This window comes from Notamacropus eugenii, chromosome 1, assembly GCF_028372415.1.
Source record: "Notamacropus eugenii isolate mMacEug1 chromosome 1, mMacEug1.pri_v2, whole genome shotgun sequence".
In the NCBI taxonomy this organism is placed as follows: domain Eukaryota; kingdom Metazoa; phylum Chordata; class Mammalia; order Diprotodontia; family Macropodidae; genus Notamacropus; species Notamacropus eugenii.
Genome location: NC_092872.1, coordinates 263,092,723 through 263,107,454, shown reverse-complemented (window position 1 = coordinate 263,107,454; position 14,732 = coordinate 263,092,723). Strand labels below are relative to the sequence as shown.

General features: G+C 36.2%; 1 protein-coding gene and 1 pseudogene across 3 annotated transcripts in view; one reads left to right on the top strand and one right to left on the bottom strand.

The window, feature by feature from the left end:
- CTNNA3 (catenin alpha 3) overlaps nt 1-14,732 on the bottom strand; it is a 1,968,199-nt gene that overhangs the window by 144,659 nt on the left and 1,808,808 nt on the right. The window lies entirely within an intron of this gene.
- Nucleotides 10,011-11,374, top strand: LOC140529256 (dual specificity protein kinase CLK4 pseudogene; annotated as a pseudogene).

The following is a 14,732-nucleotide window of genomic DNA, read 5'->3' as shown; positions in this document are numbered from 1 at the left end:
GGACTTTCTCTTTTCTGAACTCATACAGTAATTAATCTATCCCTACTGATTTTACACTTACCATAAGCCAAGTGATAAAGTTTTTTAAAAATGCATATGGCATGCCTCCCTAACCTAAATGTAAATTTTTTTAAAGGCAGGAATTATGTTTCATTTATTTTGAATATCTTACAATTATTTTGATTTTATCATTAATAAAATAAATTTTATAGTACTGTGTTGTGGAAGTGCTTGTTTCATTCTGTGAATTGAAAACTGAATACATTTTAAAAATATTAATGATATTATTTTATGGTTGAATAGTGCATTGCTTTCATTGTCTTTGAGCTCTACAATATCCTTTTGAGGTAGAGATTACAAATATGGATATCATTTTTCTTTTTTGTAGAGGAATAAACTGAAGTTCAAAGTGGCAGGCAAATATGGCATGTATTAATACTCTCAAAACCCACTTGTCAATGAGAATAAGCACTAGAAGAAGGAACTCCAGAGTTTATAGTTGTGTGTAGTCTGGGAAGCTAACTTGTTAGTGAGAGTGGCAGTAAGGATAGGGACCCCCAACTCCATGGAATATAGAGATAATGTACATGAAGTGCCTCCAAAATGTGAAAAGCATTCTCTATACTGTTATACTGTCTAGTACTTCTTGATAGAATCACAACAATACTATTTCTTAGCCCCTTAAACCATCATTTGTTAAGTGCATACTCTACCAACCACTGTACTAGTGCTGGGGATAAAAAGAGAGGCAAAAACCTCAGTCAGTCCCTACTCTGAAGCACCTCTTAGTCTAAAGAATAGGATGCAGGTAGTAGGACAACAGTACATAGTAAGTATGTAAAAACAAGACTCATACAGGATAAAACAGGGGTAGTATCAGGAACCAGCCAGTAGGATGAAGGAGGACTAGGAAAGGTTTCTTATAGAAGGTAGAATTTTAGTTGAGACTTGAAGAAAGCCTGGGAAGACAGGAAGAAGAGATGAGCAAGGAAAGCATTCCAGATATGGGATAGCCACTGAAATAGACTGGAGATGGAGTATTTGTTGGAGGAACAGTATAGAGTCCAGTGTCACTGGATTATAGACAACATGGCAAGGGAAAGGGGAATAAGGAGTGAGAAGGCTAGGAAGGTTGGAAGGGGGTTAGTTCTAAAGGGTTTGGTAAGAAAAGTAGAATATTTTATATTTGATCCTGGAGATAATAAGGATAATTTTTGAATGGGGGGGGGGGTGGTGCTATAGTCAGATCTTCAGATAAGGAAAGTTGATGTCAACTGAGCAGAAGATGAAATGGATTATGAGGAAGATGGTAAAAGTCTTAATATCCTTATTTTACAGCTGAAGAAACTAAAGGTTGTAGATAGTGTATGACTTGCATACGGTCATGGTACCCCTAAGTCTGGGAGCCATGATTTGAAACCAACGCTCCTTATGAGATCCATGCACATTCATCTTCATATGTGCATTGGAAACGCTTGATGGTCTACCACATGAGTTTGTACATCCTTGAATATATTCACAAGAAATTGCTCACGCTTTTTTTTTTTTTTTTTTTTGGCAGAGGACTAGAAAAGTTACTGATAGAAGAGGACAAACACACAAATAAGCAAAATGAGTCTATGTTTCTAGAGAGAGTGGAAAACTTGAGGAATAGGAATAATCATCCTTGGGAGGCCTGAGTTTATGATTAGTCTTAATAAAATAAAAAAATATACAAGTTATTATCTCAAGCAGATACTCCAGTACCTTTCAAAAAGTTGGCCTCGAAATGAACTTGAATGATTCACAAACAGCAAAAACAGTATAAACTAGCAATATGCTTTGACAGAGTTGGCGAACTGCCTCAGCTACTTCATATTTGCATCATTTATAAGATGCTAATTGGCTCATGCTACACAAATGGCTCTGGATGTGATGCTTGGGAAAGGAGCTCATCTATTAGAGTCCAAATAGAGAAGGCTCATGGAGACCACAAACTTGAAAATAAAATATACAAATTCCACCTCAATTCCAATGCCCTACCAGTAACAGCAACCACCACCATCGTTAAAAATAATAACAACAAAAGAAAACAAAACAAAGCAAACTCTTAGTGGTATCTTCCTATCTAGCTTCTTATCTAACTCTTTCAAAACTTCCTAAGGATTGGGGTAAATGAGAGGGGTAAATGAGAGAGGAGGAACACACATGCTATTTGACACAGCTGTGATAGTAGTGTCCAAAATGAGGCTCATTTCACTCGGAAAGAGCACTGTGGGGGTCAATATGACGGGATCTTTGAATAGAGATTCATTTTTGATGCTGTCACACTCATAGTGAATTTCCTGATAATTCTACTATAAAATGCCTCTCCAATCCAGATTAGAAATCTGGCTTTGTCCCCAGATCTTCCTTCATCTGACTGGCTCTATAATCTGGCTGACAGGAGCCCCCTAGAATGTCTCCAGGGATGTGGTACATTTCAGAAAAATCTAATTTGCAAAAATTCACAAGGTGCTGCACCCCCGTCACTTTTTGTGCTCATGCAGAGCCGCAACATGGCCAAAGCTTGGCAGTGGGATTCTCTCTGACTTTTATTAAATGTATATGCCGCCACCCACTATTTCTTTCCTCTTCCTGGAACTTAACTAGCCAGAAAGCAGATATCACTTTTTTTTTTCTCTTATCTCATGCTAAAGTTAAGGCTGGTCAATTTAGAGCTTCATGCCAATGAGTTTAAAGCGGGTGGGTGAGTGCAAGGCACTTATACCCCATAATAAGCATAGAATAAAATCAGAAGGGGGAAGGAGATGAAAGATTAAGCATATATCATATACCCCAATATGGGACAACTGCTGTGTAGTTTATAAATATTATCTCAGGCAAAGAAACCTACCTGGGAGAGCACTTAACTAATGACCTTGGACATGTTTCTTCATCTCCTGCATCCTCATTTCTTTATGTATAAAAATAAAAGGTATCACTAGTTAGTGTCTAAGGTTTATTTCAACTCTAGCTCAAAGATTTTCTTACTTAGTTTCCACATAACCTAAAAATGTGTTACTGCAGGAGACCACCTCAAAAAAAAAAAAAAACGAACACATTTTCAGGAATCCTTGGAGGCAGGATGCATAGGTTTTTGCCCATTTTTTAACTGGTGAGTCAAACTGTACTTTGCATTTCAGAATGCCCCAGGAAATCCTTTTGCATTTGCTATCTTTCAGTCAAAAAAAAATGTAGTCATTCAAAAGCATCAAATAGAAGGCGTACCATGACATATTTTAAGAAGAATTCAGATAAACTGAGGAGAAGCCAAAAGGAGGAATCCAGTAATCTAGAAAGTGAACTTTGAAATCATGTTATCAGAAGCCCAACTGATTGAAAGGTAGCTCTTTAGTTCACCTGGAAAAGACAACACTAGGAAGAATAACAATTATTTTAAAATAATCTAAGGGCTATATGGAAAAGTGGAATTATTTTTTTAAGTTTTCCCCAAGATGAAACCAAGGGGTTCTAGAATACAGCTGTACAGAAAAAAAGAAAGGTTTGATGTAGTGGCAAAATTCATAAACTTGAATATCTTCCCATTATCCTCTGGGTTGATTATTCAACATGTATATGAAAATGATGAGATCTATAATCCCAGAGGACTTGGCATCACAGAGAGAATTTTACATTTTCTTGTCTTTGAGTTTTCCTGTAATGTTTCTTTCCAGGGACTGACTGCATTATTAACTCAACCATACTAACACTAGCCTGCGCTATCATCAGTGGAAACAAGCTTTTCCTGGCTCTATCTGCAGAGACTGAGAATAACTTTCCACTGTCTCAATCATCTTTGCTGGCCTATTAGTTGGTCTACAAATACACTATGCTGTGTCTTGTAACTCAGGGTATTTACACTGGTAGATTTCCATGCCCAGAATGCACTTTCTCTTCCCACCCACTGTTTGGAAAAACTGGCATCTTTGAAGCAAAGCAGAGTTAAAATGGCAGAGTAGTAGAGAGAAGTACAACCTAACTTCCTACCCTCCTTGCTCCATAAATATTTAGAAAATACACTAAACCAAGGTCTAATGAAGAAATAAAAAAAATGCACAGCGAGTCATATTTTTCAAGCCACTATCATCATAGGAGACTTACAGATAGGTCTACAGGTACTGGGAATGAGAACAAATCAGGACTTCATGCATAAAAGGGGAAGAAGAGATCCAAGACCCAGAAAAATGGTTTGGTCTTGTACACTATGAGTGATAGGCATGTTTTAGGAAACTATTGCATAAGCAAACAAATAAATGAAAAATGAATTAACACATAAATACATGTTGTTCACCAAATGGTAAATGGTCAAAGTATGTGGACAGATGAGCAGTTTTCAAAGGATGAAACCCACCCTCTGCATATTTACACTGAAAACAGTTCCTCTATTAACTAATAATTAAAAAAATAGAAATTGAAATAATTCTGAGATTTTACCTCACATCACTTGGATTGACAAGATTGACAAAAAACAAAAATGATAAATTCTGGGGGGGGCTGTGGGAAAACAGGTACATATCAATGTGCTATTTGTTTAGCTATGAACTACCCCAAACTTTATGGAAAACAATTGAGATCTATGTCCCCCAAAAGCTAACTGTTCACAGTCTTTTTTCCAACAATACTTACTACAAGATCTATACCACAAAGAAATTTTTAAAAATATAGTAACTTTATGGAAACAAAAAATTGGAAACTAAGGGGATAATCATCAGTTGGTTGAACAAGTTATGATGTATGAATGCAATGGTATTCCATTGCTCTTCAGTTGTTTCATCATATCTGACTCCTTATGAATCCATTTGGAGTTTTCTTGGCAAAGATATTGGAGTAGTTTGCCATTTTCGTCTTTAGCTCATTTTACAGATGAGGAAACTGAGGCAAACAGGATAAGTGACATGTCCAAGGTCACACAGCTAGCAAGTATTTGAGATGGGATTTGAACTCAGGTCTGCCTGACCCCACTCCTAACACTCTGTCCACTGCACCACCTAGCTACTCCTGTGTGATGGAAAACCACTGTGTTAAAAGAAATGAGAAAGAGATAGCTTCAAAGAAGCCCAGGAAGATTTCTATGACCTGAAAGAGAGGGAAATGAGCTGGTTGAAGAAACTATTTATATAATAAGAACAAGTTGGCAAAGACAAACAACTTGGAAATATTTATGAACTCTTACTAACAAAATAGTCAAATAAAAATTGCAAAAGAATTATATTGAAATGTGGTGCCTAAATAGGGGTTATAGAGTACAAATGGGGTCAGTTTTGTGTGTGTGTGTGTATGTGTGTGTTTCTTTTTGTCATGATAATTGTGGTATTTGTTTTGCTTGGTTATACATGTTTGCAAGAAGTTTTTTTTGGTTATTTGTTTTATTTTTGGTTTATCATTGTCAATAGAATTGAATGGGCCAAGGGGAAGGAAGACTTTTGTTAACTGAAAAAAAGTAATTTAGCAAAAGAAAAAGATAGAACTCATACAATAGTTCTTCCTAAAGCCTTTCCTCATCTTCTCAGGTGTTAGGATTCCACCTAATCTTCCTTTTGTTCATGATTAGAGATAGATAGATATAGATATACAAAATGTATGTATGTATGTATGTATGTATGTATATGTGTGCATATATGTATAAATTCATCCATACACACATGCATGTGTGTATATATACAGATCCACATGTATGTATAACATTTTCCTTTTTCTTTTTGTATATGACTGATTATATATACAGAAAAAAAGGAAAGTGAAGTAGTATGGGGAGGTAGGATTCCATTTCATCTTGTATCAAGTACATACTAAATCTATGTGAGGAAACTGTTGTATAATACATAGAGAGTCATCCTCAGAGTTCAAGTCCCACTTCTGACTCATACTGACCATGTGATCCTGGCAAATCTCTTATCACTCATGGCTCTAGGCAACTTTCTAAGAATATAAGATGCAGAGAAAATTCTGACTTGTTTATCAGGAACTTTTTAACCTGCTAGCTCCCACCCAGTGAAACTACCAAGGTAGTCTCATCCCTATACTGGTGTGCAAATGTTATCTCCTCTAATTGAATGTAAACTTTTCAAAGGCATGCATTTTTACTTTTTTCTTTGATTCACAATTATCACAGCTCTGAGCTTGTTGACTGATTTGATGAAAAACACAGACACACACAAAAATGTACATATATGCAAAAATTTGAAAAAACTATCTCTGGAGGCAGTGAGTTTCCACTTACTAGGGAATTTCAAGCAAAGGCTGAATGAGTAAATGTGGAAGGAAGGAAGGAAGGAAGGAAGGAAGGAAGGAAGGAAGGAAGGAAGGAAGGAAGGAAGGAAGGAAGGAAGGAAGGAAGGAAGGGACAGGTAAAAAAATAAAAATAGAGATAGATATTTCTTCCCCTGCAACCACCAGGAGCTTTTAGTTAATATATTAGTCAGACAAGATGTTCTATAAGGTCCCCTTCAAATCTGACATTCTATTTTTTCTTGAAGGGGGGTAAGAAAAATAGGTGATATAAAACAGGATAAGCCAACATTCAATCACACACTGTTAAAAAAAAAAAACACAAAACAATATTGCTACTCCATTAAATATGTGTGTGTGGATATGATATGATATCCCTCCAGATTTTTCTTTGTCCATCGTTCACTTTTTTCTCCTGATACAATTGCTCATTAATCTCAGCATGTGTGTCCTATATATATGTCCTATATGAAATGTTTCCAACTGACTTGAGACAGAGTAGATCTGATATTCCTAATTCAAACTGAGGTGCTGATCCCAAAATGAACAGAACTATCTCAGAATGATCTATATATTAAATGGACCAAAGAAAAAAGACAATGAAATACATTTCATTATTCCTATTATTCCTTGGTCATTTTAACATGTAGACAGAATTGGGAACAATAATCAATTCCGTTAGTATTTTCCACCTTACTTGCATTATTTTTGTACATACTTGAAGCATCAAGAATAACATAACTATATGTCAATTTTTTTTAATGACCTCTGTTTATTTGATAGTGTCCCAGTCCAGTAATCTAAGAGCTCTAGGAATGCATGCATAGAAGTAGCCTTTGTGAGTTAATTAAAGGATTTGCTGTTATTTAGTCATTCAAATACATTTAACTTTCCATGACCCCATGGACAATAGCATGCTGATACTGTCCATGAGGTTTTCTTGGCAAAGATACTGTAGTGGTTTACCACTTTACTACTCCAGGATATTAAGGGAAATAGAGGTTAAGTGAATTGCCCAGGGTCATATGGCTAGTAAGTATCAGAGACTGGATTTGAACTCCAGTCTTCCTGACTCCAGACCCAGCACTCTATGCACTAAGCCACCTATCTGCTTCAAGATATAGATACTATTAATAATAACAGTAATAAACAACAACAATAATGAACTATCTGTTGGCATAACCACTTAAATGCAAAGCTACAAGGAGACATACTGTTTAGTTACTATCATTGCTGCCTTCTGTAACCTCATCTTTTTCTAGTTTTGAGGAACAAAATATAAATCACAAATACAATTGCTCCCAAATGCTCAATTTGTGTCAAATAACTTGACTGCCAGATGGTCCAGCTATGTTAGGGGCTATGCAGTTTTATAATCAAGTAGATGAAAGAACCTAAAGATTCTTTCCAATGATCGAGTTTTGGGGTTGGCAGAATCCAGATAACTATGACTATGAGAATCAAATTTAGGTCAGATAAAATTAAATGCAATGATTTGTTGAATTCCTTTAGGGTCAGGGCCTATCTTCACGGATATTTATCAGCTGCTCCAGCTTTCCCTAGGTGAGCAGTCTGACCTAACTTCACTGTAACAGTTGGGAAAGTGATTGGAAAATCCAAATATATTCAATACCACCTTCAAGAATTACACACTGTGATAGATCCATTTCTTCCAGCTTACCTACTGCTGTTCTGCTGTTTTGAAAGAGATAATACCTCTCCAAGGAGGGGTGCTTAAGGTTGGGATTATCCTCCCTTTTATCAGCAGAAACAGGACTATAGTGTGTGCAAATTCTGAAATTATTCTCAATAGGAAAATCTTTCCAGTATTTGGATTCTTAGAAAATGATGGAGTAAAGATACTAAGAGCCAGCTTTTTAAATGGAACATTTCCCCAGTGGACATTTACAATTTTATGTGCAAGGTGGCAAGTATAGCAAAAGCAAATTGATCAATTAGGTGAATTTATTTTTGTACTTGAATAGAAATGATAAGTTATATTAAAATTGAGAGTTTAAAGGATTTATAATTTTGTTGCCTTCCAAATAGGAATATTTATTTATAAACAGTTCCTTATTGGTCTGATAAAATATTAGCATGTAAGGTTGTGGGAAGTTGCCAATCCTGCTTCCCAATGGGTTTTTAAACAACCAAGAGCCTGCAATCTGCCTTTGAATGAATTTGACCAGAAATACCCATGTTATGGTCCCTGAAGAGAAACCTATTAATTTCTTCTAAAGAGAGAGAGAGAGAGAGAGAGAGAGAGAGAGAGAGAGAGAGAGAGAGAGAGAGGTGCCTGCAAAAAAGGGAGAAATGATGACGATTCACTTGGGGGAAGAAATAGTGGTTAGTTCCACTCCTCCCTTGCATGTAGGTAAGTGACAAAAAGAGATGTATGGTAATGACAATTGGTCACATGCCCCAATTCAAAGAAATCAATATACATCAAAATAAATGCAAAAGAAGGATGGCGTTGTGTGATTATATGTGTTGATCTGCAATCAGTCATATTTGACTTTTCTATTGACTGATCAATAATATTCAATCAGCTTGGGACCCCTAATAGAGAAATATTCCTTCCTTAGGGCAATATTATACATTAGTTTTCCCATGTTTCCTTCTTTCCCCATATTTCAAGAAAGCTTATACAAATGCAAACTTTTACTTTTTTTTTTTTTTACTTTTAGGGAAAAAAGGAAATTGCTCAACTCTGATAAGATTAAACAATTATGAGTCCAATTGTTTTCACTGTTTCTTTTAATTCATTGACAGATGGACCAAAAAAAAAATTTTCTGGAAGGGACCTTGGAGTCTACCACATCCAAATCTATTATTTAAATAGAGATGGAAAGCTGAAGCTTGGTGAGGTTACCAGTGGTCTTCAAAATGGTGATGTAACATGATTGCATGTTACAAAAAGTAATAGGAGGAAGATAAATTGTTTCCCACCGTCCCTGGGATAGAAAATTTGAGGATGTATCTGTAATAAAACTATAACTACCATTCACCCATCATCCCCTCTGTTTTATGTGTCCACTATTATCCTACAGATTGACCCTATGACGTAGCTATAACCTAAATCTAACCTACATGATCGCAATAGCAGATGTGGTCCACTCTCCCAGCATTCCAACCTCTTCTACCCAGATCACCTCATAATTGAGAGCACATACTCATTTTTTTAAGAAAAGATAGGTATATATAATCAAAAGTTAGGAGATTACTGGACTAAAAAAGTAGAACTTGGGAATTAGAGGATACTATAAATCATAGACATTTCTTTGGGAGAAGTTACATCAAGTCTTAAGGATAAAGTAATCAATCACTAAATATTTGTGATATATTTTTACTATGTGCTAGGTACTGTGGTAAGTGTTGAAGACAGAAAGAATGAAGGATAGCCCCTATTTTTAAGGAGCATCATCTAATGGGAACATAAAAATAGATAAAGGATAGACAATAATTGAGAGGGATGGTCCTAAAATTAAGAGGGGTTGAGATAGGTTTCCTATACAAACTGATATTTAACTTGGAACTTAATAGAATCTAGGGAAAGTCAGGAAGTAGAGATGAGGAGAGAAAGTATTCCATTCATGGGATAAAAAAGGGATGCAACTTAACCGTGGGGTAAAAAAGGGATACACGCCCAGGTGCTAAATGTCAGAGAGGAGATATGAACCCATGTCCTCAGGCTCTAAGAAATAATGCAGCTTATCTACTTCCATGCCACCTGTGGCTGTGACCAGGTTGGAAAGCCCCAGATGCAGCACTGAAAATGAACTAATTGTCTTGAATGGCATAGTAGAAAAAGCTGGGATCATGAAAACTACAGTGGGAGTCACAAATGAAAGAAGAAATTTCACAGTAATATGTAAGAGAAGAGGTACTGCAAACCACATTACAAGTTTAAAGAATCAGCATGTAATTACTCAGAAATAAGATCCTTAAGTGAGAAAGATTATTGTGAGTGGAGATATGTTGACTTCAGAAATGACTACTCTGAAGAATAGGGTCATAGACTTTATCATAGAGTCTTAGAAAACATTTAACATAACCATTGCAGTAAATCTTCAGGCTGAAGCAGAAGTAGTCCAAAAAGGAAGCGTAATAGATAATGTTCAAGATTTCAATCAAATATTGAGGCAGAAGTATAGAGAATGATGAGGAGGGTCACTTGATCTATCAAAATGGAGATGTGCTAAGTGTAAGATATGAAATTGTTGCTACTTTCAGTGAAGGACCTTTTGGCAAAGTAGTGGAGTACATTCATTGTGACATGGATAATATGCATGTTTCAATGAAGATGGTAAGACATTCTGGCAGATATCATGAAGCTACTTGTTCAGAAATCTAGGTATCAGAGCATTTAAATAGTATTACTCCTAGTAACCCCAATAATGTGTTTCCGTGTCCAAAAGCTAGAACAGTTTGATCATTATGGTCATATTTTCATAGTGCTTGAACTTTTGGGACTCAGTACTTGTGATTTTATGAAAGAAGAAAAATTGGCCATCTCAGGCAGATAGAATATCATATCCAAAAGTCAATAAATGTTTTGCCCTGTAAGTTGACACATACAGATCTGAAACCTGAAAATATTTTGTTTTTCAAGTGTATATAGCCAAGTACAATGCTAAAATGAAATGTGAGTGCACACTTCCATATATAGTTATCTGTCATTGCATTTGGAAGTACAGTATATGTTGCACTTTAACACCTACATGACACTACAGAACTGTACAAGTCGTTTAGCACAGGGGTGATCTCAGCCCTGTGAATATTATTTTGATTTCCCAGTATTTTAAACACATAATAGTAAAGAATACTTTACAACGATAAAACAGATGTTGACTTATACTAACATAAACAATCCAGAAAACAAGAAAGCACAGATCTTTTCACCACAGTCATCTGGATTGGGATGAACATAGTACTGCTGGTAAATGTGTTAGGAGATGCTATCAATCATTAGAGGAACTCATGGTTTGTCCGAACATGAGAACCAATTTGACTTGGTTCAAAAGATGTTGGAGTATGATCCAGCTAAAGGATTACCTTGGATGAACAATTACAATGTCATTTTTGACTTATTAAAAAAAGAAATGAAATGTATTATATAATATAATATATACATATATATGTATATATACATATATTATATATTTTCTCTAGAGGGGATGATTTAAAACTGTATCAGTCAACTAAATATTCTAATATTTTATAAACATCAAAGTACTTATTTTTTTTACTTTAAACATGTAAATGCCATATGCTTTGTATCAATGCAATAATTATCTGGTTAAGCAAATATGGTCTTGATAAAGAATGTTAATGTAAAAATACTACAACTAATTTTAATTTTTTTAAAGAAAAAAACTGGTGACTGAAGATGTACAGGAATGAGGAAAAACTTGAGTCAGGCAGAACCATCAGTTGGCAATTGCAATAGGATAGTCATGATGAGATAAGGACCTGAACTAAAGTGGCAGCAGTGTCAGAGAAAGGGGAATATTTGAGGAACATTGCAAAGGTAAAAATCAACAACCTTTGGCAAGAGCATGCATGTGGGGAGGGGGAGGGGTTATGAGACAGTGAGGAATCTCAGATCATCCTTGTTTTTGCAAGCCTGAGGGACTTGGAGGAGAGTTAAATCCTCTACAATAATAGCAAAGGTAGAAAAGGGAGGATTTAGAGGAAAATATAATGAGTTCCAGTTTGGATATATTGAGTTTAAGATATCTACTGGACATCTAGTTGGAGATGTTGAAAAGGGAGCTGGAGATGAAAGATTGGATGTCAATAATAAGGTTGGGGCAATATAGATAAGTGAATCATCATCATGGAGATAGTGATTAAATCCATGAAAACTGATGAGACCACCAAAAATAATACTATAGAGGGAGAAGAGAAGAGGACTCAGGATAGAATGATGTGGGACACCTTTGATTATAGGGCATGACCTGGATAGATATCCATCAAAATAGAATGAAAAGGAACAATCAGATAAGTAGTGCAGGAACCAAGAGAATGGTACTCTGAAATCTTAGAAGAACACACCAAGGAGAGAGTGAGGCACAATGTCAGTGGCTACATGGAGGTCAGCGAGGTTGAGGGTTAAGAAAAGATCATTGGATTTGACTTCTGAGGCATCCATGGTAACTCTGGATAGAGCAATTTCAGTGCAATCGTATAGTCAGAAGTCAGATTTTAAGGAGTAATGAAGAAAATGTTAGGAGAGAAGGCGGAGGCATTTATGGTAGTTGTCCTTTGGTAGAAGTTTAGCCCAAAGGACAGAAGAGATGCGTTGCTGCTGTTCAGTTGTTTTTCAGTCATTTCCAGCTCTTCATTGCCCCATAGTAGAATGTTTTGCCATTTCTTTCTTCATCTCATTTTATGGATGAGGAAACCAAGGGAAATAGAGTTAAGTGACTGGACCACAGTCACACAGCTAGTAAGTGTCACAGGCCAGATTTGAACTCAGGAAGATGAGTCTTCCTGACTCCAGGTCTGGCACTCTGTCCACTGTACCATCTAGCTGCCCCTGAAGAGATAAAAGATGATGGTAAGGATGGAAGGACCAAATAAAGAGTTCATTCAGGATGAACATCCTGAAATATTCTTGATGAATGGAGCCTCAGAACTCATCTTTCCCCTTAAATCCAAACATGTTTCAAAGTTATCTCTTCCTAAATATAATGGTCATAATCATCCTTCTGACCACCTTTGTTTACAATATTAGTATTATTATCATCTCCTCACTTTCCCTAACTTCACATATTCAATCATACACCGTGTATTATTAGGTTTATCTCCACAATATTTCTACAGTCTCTCTCTCTCTTTCTCTCTCTCTGATACACACACACACACACAATGTATATGTCTATATATAAACACACATATACATATACACACATACACATACACATACAAATAACCACCCAAGATCACACTGTTATGACTTCTTCCCTGAATTATTGTAATACCCCACATATAGCTGTCACAGCCTTGAGGTTTTTCCTTCTGTAATACATTCTTTATATTACTGCTAAAGTAATGTTTCTCATGAACAGAAGTGATCAGTTCACTTTTCTACTCAACAAATTCCACTGGCTTCTTATTACCTTCAAGATCAAATATACAACCTCCTGTATGACATTTAAGTCCTTTACAACTTGGTTTTTACTTTCCTTCCCATGATATTTAAACATTATTCCATTCTTATAAATCTAAATTACATTCAAATTGGCCTCTTTTCTGGTATGAAGTTGTATCTCCTGTCTTATTGTTATTGCACTGGATCCTTCTATTTCTGGAATCTGACTGAAAAACTTTAGAATCTCTAGATTCTTTCAAGGCCCAACTGAAATATCACCTCCTAATTAAGGCTTTTCCTACACTTTCCTCCTTCACCTCCTCAGTTTTTAGGATGTTCAGCCCCAAAAATCATTTCATACCCCCCCCAAGCCTAAAAGACTATATGGAATGTTAGGTACCTGAAAATGCCTATTGAATTAGCAAACTAATTGATTTTTCAATGTATAAGTTGGAAAAATCTCAGTGTAACACCCTCTTCTTGAGCTATTTCTGCAATGGGATACTCACATTCACCAACTGGAGTGCCCTGAGGGTATAGGTAATCAGCATTCCTTTCAAGGTTATGTGAATAATCTGGATGATCTGGGGTTTATTGAAATGTCATGCTCAACATCTCTCCCACGTGTATCTCATTTTAATTAGACACTAGACATGCACCAGCTTTTACAAAGGTGGTAGAGTAAGCACAATTGTTATAACACAGCATCACCAAAAGTCTGTGGTACACTTTCCCATAATTATACACAGACCCATTGGTGAACATGTATAGTCATATAAAAGTAAGTACCCCAGCATATACAGGAAGGACAACTACACAGGTTCTTAGATCTGCTTTTCTAAAGGGAAAGCAACTTTTGAGGAGTCAATCTACTTTAATAAAGCACATATATCATTCACTTAGTTCAGGGGGAAAAGTCAGTGCCCTTAACTTCAGAGAAAATACATACAGAGAAGCAAAGACCAATAGATGGGACTTCTAACTGTCTGACCATAAGCAATACATACATAATTACCAGAAAGGGAAGCACCAACATTTGGATTTTCAAAGCTGGTGATCTCCTTAGCAACTACCCAAAATCTCATTTGACCAAACAAACACTTCCAATGAGTAAGCTCCAAAGTAAAACCTCACCTCAGAGTATTTATACACTTTTCAGATCAGGAGGGCAGGACCCTCAGATCCAGGGCTTCAACAGAAATTAACAAAAGGTACTCAGGGCAGGGAATTAATGGGCAGGGAAGATCTTCAACTCTTTCCCAGACCCATCATTAACCTTGAACTAACATTACAAGGTAAAGGGTAAACATAGCCACTAGTTGCTGATGAAGGAAGGAAGGAAGGAAGGAAGGAAGGAAGGAAGGAAGGAAGGAAGGAAGGAAGGAAG